Genomic DNA, 11,528 nt, shown 5'->3' with positions numbered 1-11,528 from the left:
AGCAACGAAATCTACTTAAGAAGATTCGAAACTGTTTTACACTAACACTATCGATATAGAACTCAAAAGCTACACCTTCTTTGAGCCTGCGATAAAAATCCAACTTCGAAACAAGTATACTACGAGATGACCACAACTGGTTATCTACATCAATACATCTTTGCTTAAATAATGATATGAAAGTAGAGATATTTCCAACACTTTGACTGGCCCACACATTGCCAAAACCATAACTGTACAAAAGAGATTCACCTTAAAAGCCCAACAATCTATACCTTTTTCAGCAAGGCAATACTGATACCCATATACCTTATTTAAGATTACATTCTCAACTTGAGACAGGAGGCGAACCCAATATTTAACAATCTTAATGTACTGATTTACCTTTGATGAATAACGACCAATCTTAGCACGCGCTGCAATATTTGGCGTGTATCTTGGAAGACCCAAAACCTGTTTACAGAACCTATCGTGTACATTCAATACAGATGGCGACGGGTGGAAACCCCAGACTTCACTTCCGTATAGTAACAATGGCAAAACCTTGACATCAAATATATGGAGCAGAACATCAATTGGTAGATTATAAAAATTCTTAACCGATGATTTGAAAATATTAAACACCTTTCATGCTTGGTCAGCCAAAGTTTTCTGTGTAACATACCACAGATCCAGAGGAAGAGAAGTATTTATATGGTGCAACAATTTCAAGCAACTGTCAATTCAAATGGAACTTTTCTTAATGTCTTAGTCGACCAGCCTTCCTGAATACAATAACTTTACTTTATCAATATTTATTTTCAATTTCCACTTGTTACAATACGAAACTAGCTTGTCTAGCCTCTTTTGCAGACCTATAACTGTAAAGTCAAAAAGCGCAATATCATCAGCAAACAATAGGATGAACAGCTCAACTAAGTCTAGATTGATACCCCTCTGACCATCAGCAGATAGACATTCAACAATGTCGTTGACAAAGAAGGAAAAGAGAAAGGGAGACAACTGGCATCCCTGACGAACTCCTGATAAACAATAAAAAAACCGGTTTGTAACCATCTCTCATCGACACACAAGCTTTAACATTTTGGTACATATTTTTCAATAGCCTGTAGGTATTACCTTTCACATTGCCATGCCAGTTTGTAAAGGAGACCACACCTATCGACTTAGTCAACAGCGGCCTTCAAGTCAATAAATGCACAATAGAGGCGACCTTTGTAAAGTGAAAGATATTTGTCAATTATAGCATTAAAAATGAATATATTATCATGTGTTTGGAAACCATTCCTGAACCCAGCTTGCTCGTCAACGAAGAATTCTTCCCTTTCAGCCCAAGAGTTTAACCTGTTGTTGATAATTTTACAAAATATTTTACCAGTTACTTCAAGCAGTATAATAGGTCTATAATTCCCAGGGCAATCAGTCTTACCTTTTTTATACAAAGGAATAGTTGACGGTGTTCTACATTCGAGAGATGTGTCCTGCCATTGTCGGGGTTGCTTTCGTGCAGATGCATTATGTGCAAACTGGCGGTCTCATCCTGCAGTGAATGCACGAAACAGAGATCCAATCTTGCCTACCGAAATACCATCATCTGCCTTTGTTGTAGAGGCAGGACGGTTTGTAGCAGCAGTCTACGACAAAAGAATGGTTTGTTGGAATGGTCGTGGAGGTAGACACAAAAGATTGTGATGCAAAGGTGTCATTTATGGAACAAACCCATGGAAAGGGGAAAATCCCTACTTTCAAGTGGCCATTTCGGCCTGATGAAATTTGGGTCAACTTCAGTGATATTACATGCTACATTCACAGCACCAAAAAACCGGATACTAAACCATTGAAATAAACGTAAATACAGTAGGAAATACATGCCATGACCAGGTTTACGTATGTTCTCAGATATTTCCTAACTTCGGGCATATATTTCATATGAATCTATACCTTTGAAACATATGCTCATCGTACATTTTCGTATGCACAAGCACCTCGTTCATGTATGCCCTGACCGGATTGTCAGGGATTTCCAAATATGAATTTCAAAACAGATACCCCGTTTAATACATAATCATACAGTATTTCCAATGCATTCCTTTGAATTTCAATGGGTGCTGAAATTTCCGATTTCGTTCTAAGTTTACTCGGGTTGGAAACATGTGAATTTACTTAGGTGGGAAAACACATGTAAATTTTCAAATTTGCAAATGTTTACACACCTTAGATATTTATGTATCATACCGGATTTCAGGGGTATGTATATGAACGGTTCATACACCATCATGTTACCTGTACTCAAGCAAGATGATCATGTTTCCATCATGTGAATTACTTGGCTCATGTAATTTCACTTTCACACATTTTAGTACGTTTGAAATCAACGTTCACGTGACCTCAATATTCTTATCACCAAAGAGCCTGACAAAGAAAGCGGTATTACGCAAGCTAACACGCCTTATTAAGCTGCACTCGCTCTTGCTACCAGTATCAGTAACGCCTTGTCTGTGGTGTTGGCAAATCTTGTGAGGTGCATGTTTCGAGGGATTGAAAGGTTCAGTGGTGAACAAGGGCGATGCGTTGCCCCTTTGTCCTCGCAAGTGTCCCTAGCTGCCCCAAAAGAATAGCACTTTGTCTCTCTTGGAGCACAGTCAAACATGCTACACGAACCAACTCGTAATTTCGTAAGTCTGTTCAGCTCGCGCATCTACAGTAAAATATTTTGTGGCAGTACATAATTGGAATATTATTGCACTGCACGTGACCTTCTTAATAGTCTCACAGTGCCTGAACCATGTTATTTTCCATTCGCTCAGCCTTTGCTGTAATAACGCCATACATAAACTTTAAAGTTTGTTTCACTAACGCAAAAGTATACAATAAGAAACAATGCCAAATCAAATTATATATTCTGTGAGACATGAAATGAAAAATTGTTTTTATCGAGTAGCGATTATGACCGGATAGCACAGGCGGGTGCGTTCTCTGAGTATATCATAGACATGTTGGATCTCCGTGCCTTTTGTGAAATTCGTCTATATTGTCCTGTTTAAACTGACGACCCATAACTCAGATTGCGAGTAAATATCACGTAAGTAATTGTGATGTCGCATTGCTGTAAATTTCCCTGTCGAAAAAGTCATTCTCACAAGATGTATATTCCCTTGTTTGGAGAAGATCTATGGCTATTACGCCCCAGTGTTGCTAAACAGTTTATAGGCCTTTAGTCTGACACAGACGCGGACATCGCATGTTCAAGTTCTGATCTGACAGGGGCTGAAAATATCATTCCGACATGAATACAAAATCTCAGTGTTTTCCTAAGTAAGTGGAGATCTTTCTACAACATTGGAAATAACTGTATCGTTGTCCTTCTGATATTCCCCCGAACGAAAGCTCTACCCATTTAGGGTACAATGTGTAAGTTACAGAATTGTAGGGAATAGTCTTAAGACTTTTCTACTTTGACCAGGATTCTTCGAACTTTTAACAGTCGTTTAAGAAGATCAAAAGAGAAAAGGGTAGTGCACGATGTATATGACGGACGTATATGGAGAACGTTCGAAGAACTTTATAAATACAATAATAGAAATACCGGTTATGTTTAAAACGTACCTTCAATCTGATAGCCAGAGGGATTATTGTGAAAGATCGCAGTATGTATCATCATAAACGGGCCAAGATAAAAGTACATGTCATTCATCTCCACATTATATCCCTTTTATAGACACGGGACATCGTTGTTACAGGTAGGGCAAACACTTTCTTCTAAAGTATCTGCCGGTTTCACGCTACATACATGTGTTCAGATTATCGAGAAAACTAGCGACGCAAGTTCTCCTCCTTCACACCAGAGACCACATAATCTATCATATGGCCTTTGATCACACATATAATTGTATAGATACCCAGTGTTCATTGATAGCGATGAAGCAACTTATCAAAATTTACAGCCGACAGTATCATCTGCATTACTCTTTTACATAAGGTGAAATATCACAGGGTTGTCATGGTAACGATAATTTGGCATACTATTTATTGTGTTATTCTTTAATCTGTGATTAGAATTTAAATCAGTTTTGACGTGAGCATGTTAAGAAAGGAGAAGCTGTAAAACGAAATGTACTGTGATCGAACCAATAGGCCTTTTTAAAAGCGAGTTTCAAGCCACCTACATAAAAACCTGTTTTCATGATAAGTATCTGCTCATCCGTGGCGTGATTCCGACCATATCATGGGCATGTGTTTGTGAATCATAATCAAATAGTGATGTTACAAGGAGTCCATGCCGCGTCAACAACACATGCAAACAGGGGCGTAGTTACCATTATAAAAAACAGCTCGAGCATATACATGATCTTTGCTAAAAATAATTTTTCTTCTAATTCTTGCCAAAAATACCTACACACACGTTCCATTTAAAAAGTGGAAATCCCTCTATGTATCATACTGACTACAATATTCTTTGATTAAAGCATTACCATTTACAGTAAACAGGTTATTATTCATATCATAACTTTCAGTGATGATTGTTTTTCCATCGACATGTATGAGGATGTTTCGTTACAGTCATGATTATATGTGAATCATCACTGAAATGCAGTTGTATATTTTTCATTTGTTTATCAATTATTTTAGAAAAAAACACCAAAAATACTCGATGTATGGTATTGTATCAATGCAGCTGACATGTATAAAATATGTCCAAACATATTTGTATATGAGGAAATCACACTCGAATTTCCATGGTGGTAAGACTTCCGTCCGTAACACACACACACACACCTCCCCCTTAAATTTTAACGATGAGGAAAACTTTCTTTGAGTGGCATTTATATGTCTATCAGTATGTTCAGATTAAATAAACAAAACACGTTAAAACTCATCCTTATCGGAAGAGGAATATATATTCAGGTGATATGATTTGACTAGAATGAATTTTAAGGGGGGATACAGGCGGAAGTCTTTCCACAATATTTTAAAGCTATTGAAATCATCAAACGTCAAACGATAACTCTTCAGGTCTCATAAAAAATGAAAGTTGGGCAAGCCCTCAATACCACCTAAATATAAGGCTTTGCAGCCCATAGGGCTTACACGAAAAAATTGGCTTGCTACGTGCCTGGCAAACGCACGAGAATTGCAATACGGGCCTCTAACCACTGATTCTTCGTGACCTGGAGACACATGTGACTGAGCGTGTGTTGGGACGTCGTCTGTCATACAGACCCTGAAGCAAATATATCCAAGCCCACTCAAGTCTACAAAATATGGCAAGTCCAGATTTCCACAGCTTCAGGAGAAAGTCTCAGGGCTCCTTTTCCTTATATAATATTCTTTTTTTACTATCAATTGTTTTTCTGTAAAATATGTTCATATCAGAGACTAGCTGTTAATCTAGTTCTGACGGGTAGAAGACAAAAGACAAAATGGATACTAGTGCTGTTACATTTTTTAATCATATATAAACAGAGACCATAATATATTATATGGTCTCTGATATAAACATTCGTCCTTGGCTCGGGATGAATGTATATTTTCAACCAAATGTGCATTCGGAGGATATCGAAATCTAGGTTAAGCTATTTGAATCATATTTACAATTAAAAGACCCAAACAATGGTGTGTTGTCCACATTTTTGGTTTTCCATAGTCACAGAACGATATTTTCTCCCTTTCCGTCTCTAGGAAAACTCACTGCAGGGTTCGGGTTATGGAGAGCCATACCAAACACCCACAGCTGGCGGGACCAACATCTCCAGTAACATTTACATCTCATGCATCTGCCAACGCTTAATTCGCAAGTGGTGAGGCAATAGGCTAATGAGGCTAAGGGTCTTGTACCATGTTTGTGAAATATCTGTGATGCCTTATATGAAGTCAATCATCTAAGCAATTCTAGCTATGTATGGCGTTTAGTCACAGCTTGAAGAAAGGCTCCTTTAGAATTTTATCTGGTCAATATTAGTATTTCCATCATATCGGAAAATACATAGACTAACGCTTAGTGTCTGAATATATATAATTTTTATAGAAACAAACAAGCCCATTTAAATTGAGCCCCAGGGAGACACGAGATTCAGTCCGGCGAGCCATGGCAGTTAGCTATAGATATGTTTACTTTGTAACCCGACCCCCAAAGTGAGTTAGGGTTCTTGCAGATGTTGACAGACCCTGGACCTGAGAAGATCTAGACTTGCTTCATTTAAGGCTTTAGCATTGCACAGAGGGCTTGGCAGTAGGGGAAATAATGTGGTTCAGGGACTGTGAGACAGACTAAACAGTAAGGAAAATAATGTGGTTCAAGGACTGTGAGACAGAATATAAAATGCATGGCAACCTACACTTCATTGTGACTATCACTTTAAAACACAAGGGTTATTTCCTTTGCGTTAACTGACAGGCTTTCGGTGTCAAATTATTTGGAACTCCAGCCAAAGGTGATGTTTTGCTGTCTGGAAATATGGCCTTTTTGTAATGCCATAATGATAAGTGATTGTTGTACATATGATGTTTTTGAAGGATAATGTCATCGTACTAATACTTTGCACGTGTTTCCCCCCACTCTTTCCATACCCGTAAAAGTTAACTTTGCATATATATGCCTGTAAGAAAATACTTTAAAGTAATGGGATTGCTGAATTTGGCCACCGGAGGTAGTGACCACAGCACTCTGGTTATACTGCATTGAGAGAGGACAGAGCTTGGCAAGATACCAATAAATATGCATGTCATTTAAACCTTTATCTGATATTTGTGGAATGTGATTTTATAATTGAAGATGCTTCCTGCACCTGTAGACCCAATATAGATGTTGTTAGTCTGTGAATCTTCCAAATTACTTCGTCTCTTTTTTCAATTGAAATTAAGATCTTTGCCTTTTATCAAAATAATATATTTCCAGTCTTAATGTGCCTTTGTCGGGAATCAAACTCCGGTTTTTGACCTGACAGGCGAACGCTTTAACCACGAGCGTACCCCATCATTCCTTGATACTGTTGGTACATTTATTATACATTCAAGATTGAACCCAGCTTTGTCACCATATATCCTTCAGTTTGTATGTTAGTGACATGATCTGCACACTGATTATTTAAAAAGTGGAATATAAATAATGATTGTTTGCGATCTTTATCCAATTTAGTTTTCCACTGATTCTGTTTCTCTTTCCACGAAATTCTGTACGAAGGTACTTTTAACAGTTTCACCCAATAACAGTAAAGCATACAGATAATACGTTTCGGTACTTTGATGGATTAATAAGTACATATTATATTCCATGATATTGAGATACCAAAATTATTAACATAATTATATAATGTATAACAAATTAGACAGCAAAAAGCAAAAGCAGAAAACGCATGAGCAACATAATGCTGTCAGGTAGTAAGCTTTCAACAATTATCGAAACTGCTTAGTTATGAGAATATTGCAATCACTACAATTTCCTATAGTCTGCCCTACAGATGGAAACAAAATAGGTCTAATATGAAAATTATGAGCTAATTGCAATCACTACAATTTTCTTTAGTCTACCCAAGAGGTGGAAACAAAATATGTCTACAGTATATTCCGTCGGGTAACTGAAATTTGAGAAAACGTCCGTATGGAATAATACCTGTATTCCGAATCAAAAAGAGGTCATACCAAATATGTGCATGTTCACACATTTACAACAGTAATTTACACCGGGAATCATTAATACATTGTAATAATCTTTTATGAAAGTATAGATAATGAAATTTGTTATGATCAGTCGGATAACTCATACAAGTGAGCACTAAAACTAGGGACCTACCGGTTCATGTCTGTGTGAACACATTCGTCTGTGTTTTATTGTAATTAGCAGTGTCTCCTTGTATAGCATATATAAGAAGTGTACCTAAGGTCAGATATTTAAACTGTTATGTAAATTCCATTACAAAATGTATAAATGATATTACCTATTGGTCAGAAAGACTTATCAGTACCCCAACACCGACCACTGCCACACCCTCTCCCTCGCACACACACACTCCCTAACATACATATCGCTCTGGCCCATAGACCCGACATTTGAACCTTTTAAACAGACACCATGTGTATGTCAAGAAAGACACGCACGTTATTAGTGGTGCTCAGTCATTGGTATCACCTCACCTCACCTCACCTTCTAATTATCTCAGTACATTATGGCGTGGTCGGACGCGCTAACGAACCCTATGTGACAGTTACATTACAGCACCATTGAAATACATGTTAAAGTAGTTCTAATCTTGTAACACTATACTTACTCATTTCCAACCATTTACGCATGTACAAAAATATATGACAAACCTAACCCTGGTCATACAAGATTTCAAGGGTATTGAAATGCATGTCCTACAATCACAGCATTTACATCTGTTACACATGTTAGGAAACACATGGAAACAATGGACAGATTTACACACCTGTGAAGTACATGTAAATGCAGAGCCGACTGTTCGTTTATTTTAACACCCCTTTAAACGTGTGTAAATCTGACGGCCAGATGATACGTAGATTTCAAACGTTCATATGGCCGCCGGATGAAACGAGTATTTCCTGACGTTAGTAAATTTGGGTAATACAGTCATTTTGTGTGGTGATTGAGGATCCATTGAGGATGCAATAGGGAAAACTCAGCGACAGTTTTCCATTACAGCTGTAGACATTGATCGCATTCAAAGATTATTCAAATCAAATTGATGACAATATTTGATGCGTTGCTCGTGATCATGAAAATCATCAGATACGTTAAAACTGTTCGTTCATAGATATCTGTAATCAAAGATATCCCAGTATTAACCTTAGCCTTATTTAATGTTTCATTTGGTCTTTTATTCATGTTGCATTGAAATTGTTAATGTTTGAAATGATATCTTCAAGCATTAGATACGTTCACTATATCTGATCAGATACATTAACTGTGATTCCCAATGGTTTTGTTGTGGTTTTAAAGTAAATAGTATAGATGCGCATTTTCAGTTTTGATTCTAAACCTGGTTGTCAACATGAATGTATAATACTGTCAAAGTACGTGCCAGCATTGGACGTCTCGTTATGGTTATGTTAATTGACTGAAAATTTGAAACATGAAACGTTTAGAATAAAACATGGAAAATCATTGTTTTTGTTTTTCATATTTGCAATTGTTCTACTTATTTTGTTATTGTCCTGCGTTGTATGAAATTCTTATTAATTATCTAGCGTTCGCAAGTTGCAACGGGTTTTCTTTCTGGCTGGTTTGAAATATGTTACCTACTTAACGTATCTGACGTTCAACAAAATGACTACTCTTTTTCACCAGTCGATATTTTAAAAACCTTTCTTCATTTGTGTCCATCAATTACAGATTCTGAAAGACCGTATCCTAGATTATCTCGACACGCTTTTAAATCATAATAATTGTTTATTTCTTTTCCTACCACTAAATCTCAGAAAATGTGCACTTTGCGGATAATGTGTGACAAGCTGGTCAAATTTGGCTCGATGCGCAAGGAGTGAACAAATTGTTTTAATCAACATGTTATCTAATGTTATAGCGTAGCCTATTTAGATGTTATATTATACTCTATTTGCTTTAAAAAATACTTTTTGATCAAGCATACCTGTTCAGATGACATATCTATCAACCAAAGCACGAACGTACAGCGCACTATATCCATTACAGCTGTAGACATTGATCGCATTCAAAGATTATTCAAATCAAATTGATGACAATATTTGATGCGTTGCTCGTGATCATGAAAATCATCAGATACGTTAAAACTGTTCGTTCATAGATATCTGTAATCAAAGATATCCCAGTATTAACCTTAGCCTTATTTAATGTTTCATTTGGTCTTTTATTCATGTTGCATTGAAATTGTTAATGTTTGAAATGATATCTTCAAGCATTAGATACGTTCACTATATCTGATCAGATACATTAACTGTGATTCCCAATGGTTTTGTTGTGGTTTTAAAGTAAATAGTATAGATGCGCATTTTCAGTTTTGATTCTAAACCTGGTTGTCAACATGAATGTATAATACTGTCATTTGTGTCCATCAATTACAGATTCTGAAAGACCGTATCCTAGATTATCTCGACACGCTTTTAAATCATAATAATTGTTTATTTCTTTTCCTACCACTAAATCTCAGAAAATGTGCACTTTGCGGATAATGTGTGACAAGCTGGTCAAATTTGGCTCGATGCGCAAGGGGTGAACAAATTGTTTTAATCAACATGTTATCTAATGTTATAGCGTAGCCTATTTAGATGTTATATTATACTCTATTTGCTTTAAAAAATACTTTTTGATCAAGCATACCTGTTCAGATGACATATCTATCAACCAAAGCACGAACGTACAGCGCACTATATCCATTACAGCTGTAGACATTGATCGCATTCAAAGATTATTCAAATCAATCTTCAATGTAACTGTCACATTGGGTTCGTTAGCGCGTCCGACCACGCCATAATGTACTGAGATAATTAGAAGGTGAGGTGAGGTGAGGTGATACCAATGACTGAGCACCACTAATAACGTGCGTGTCTTTCTTGACATACACATGGTGTCTGTTTAAAAGGTTCAAATGTCGGGTCTATGGGCCAGAGCGATATGTATGTTAGGGAGTGTGTGTGTGTGCGAGGGAGAGGGTGTGGCAGTGGTCGGTGTTGGGGTACTGATAAGTCTTTCTGACCAATAGGTAATATCATTTATACATTTTGTAATGGAATTTACATAACAGTTTAAATATAATGCTAATAAATAACTTAGATTGTGAGCAGATGTACCCTTGAGGGTGGTTGAAATAACGTAAACAAATTGTCCCTCTAAAATGCTATGAACGCTCAACAGCGTTTGATGCATGCATGTCTGACTTTTTTAAATGTAGTATATTCGTAATTTTGATTTTTGCTAGACTGAGGGAAAGGTGTAGTTCCAGCCAGGGTCCATGCAGGTAGCAATAGTACATGGTCCCTGGTATGGTGATCTACCTTCAGTTAATGATGATCTGTTAACCATTTTTATATTGTGTTGTTGATCAATAATTAATTTTCTTAAACTGCTATCAACTAGTTATAAATTGTACCCGTGATATTCTAGTTATTAACATGTCCATCGATGATAGGACCCATATTCAAACTATATTTAGTAAATATTTTCATATACTGAAATGAGAGCCACGATAAGGCTGAAATATTGCCGATCTCATGAAGGCAGAATTTCCATGGTAATAGCATCGAAAAGAGACGTCAGTTTCTCAAATGCCTGCCTCCTTTGGCTCTCGCTAAAAGTACTATTTCCAATAACAAAGTCTGAGCGGATGGGTAGATAAAGCGTTCGCTCGTCACAACGAAGACAGGGATTGATTCCAACCATGGGTACACGGTGTAAAGCCCATTGCATGTGTGCCCCACCGTGATATTGCTGGAATATTGCCCAAAGCAGCATAAACCTAAACCCAATAACAAAGTCTATTGTAATAGAGCATGCAACTGTATGGATTACAACTTCTTGTTTACTGCTGTCCATAAAGTTG

The sequence above is a fragment of the Haliotis rubra genome, unplaced genomic scaffold, assembly GCF_003918875.1.
Source record: "Haliotis rubra isolate DU_JTF1 unplaced genomic scaffold, ASM391887v1 Scf13, whole genome shotgun sequence".
Classification (NCBI taxonomy): Eukaryota; Metazoa; Mollusca; class Gastropoda; order Lepetellida; family Haliotidae; genus Haliotis; species Haliotis rubra.
Note: the sequence above shows the minus strand (reverse complement) of the source record.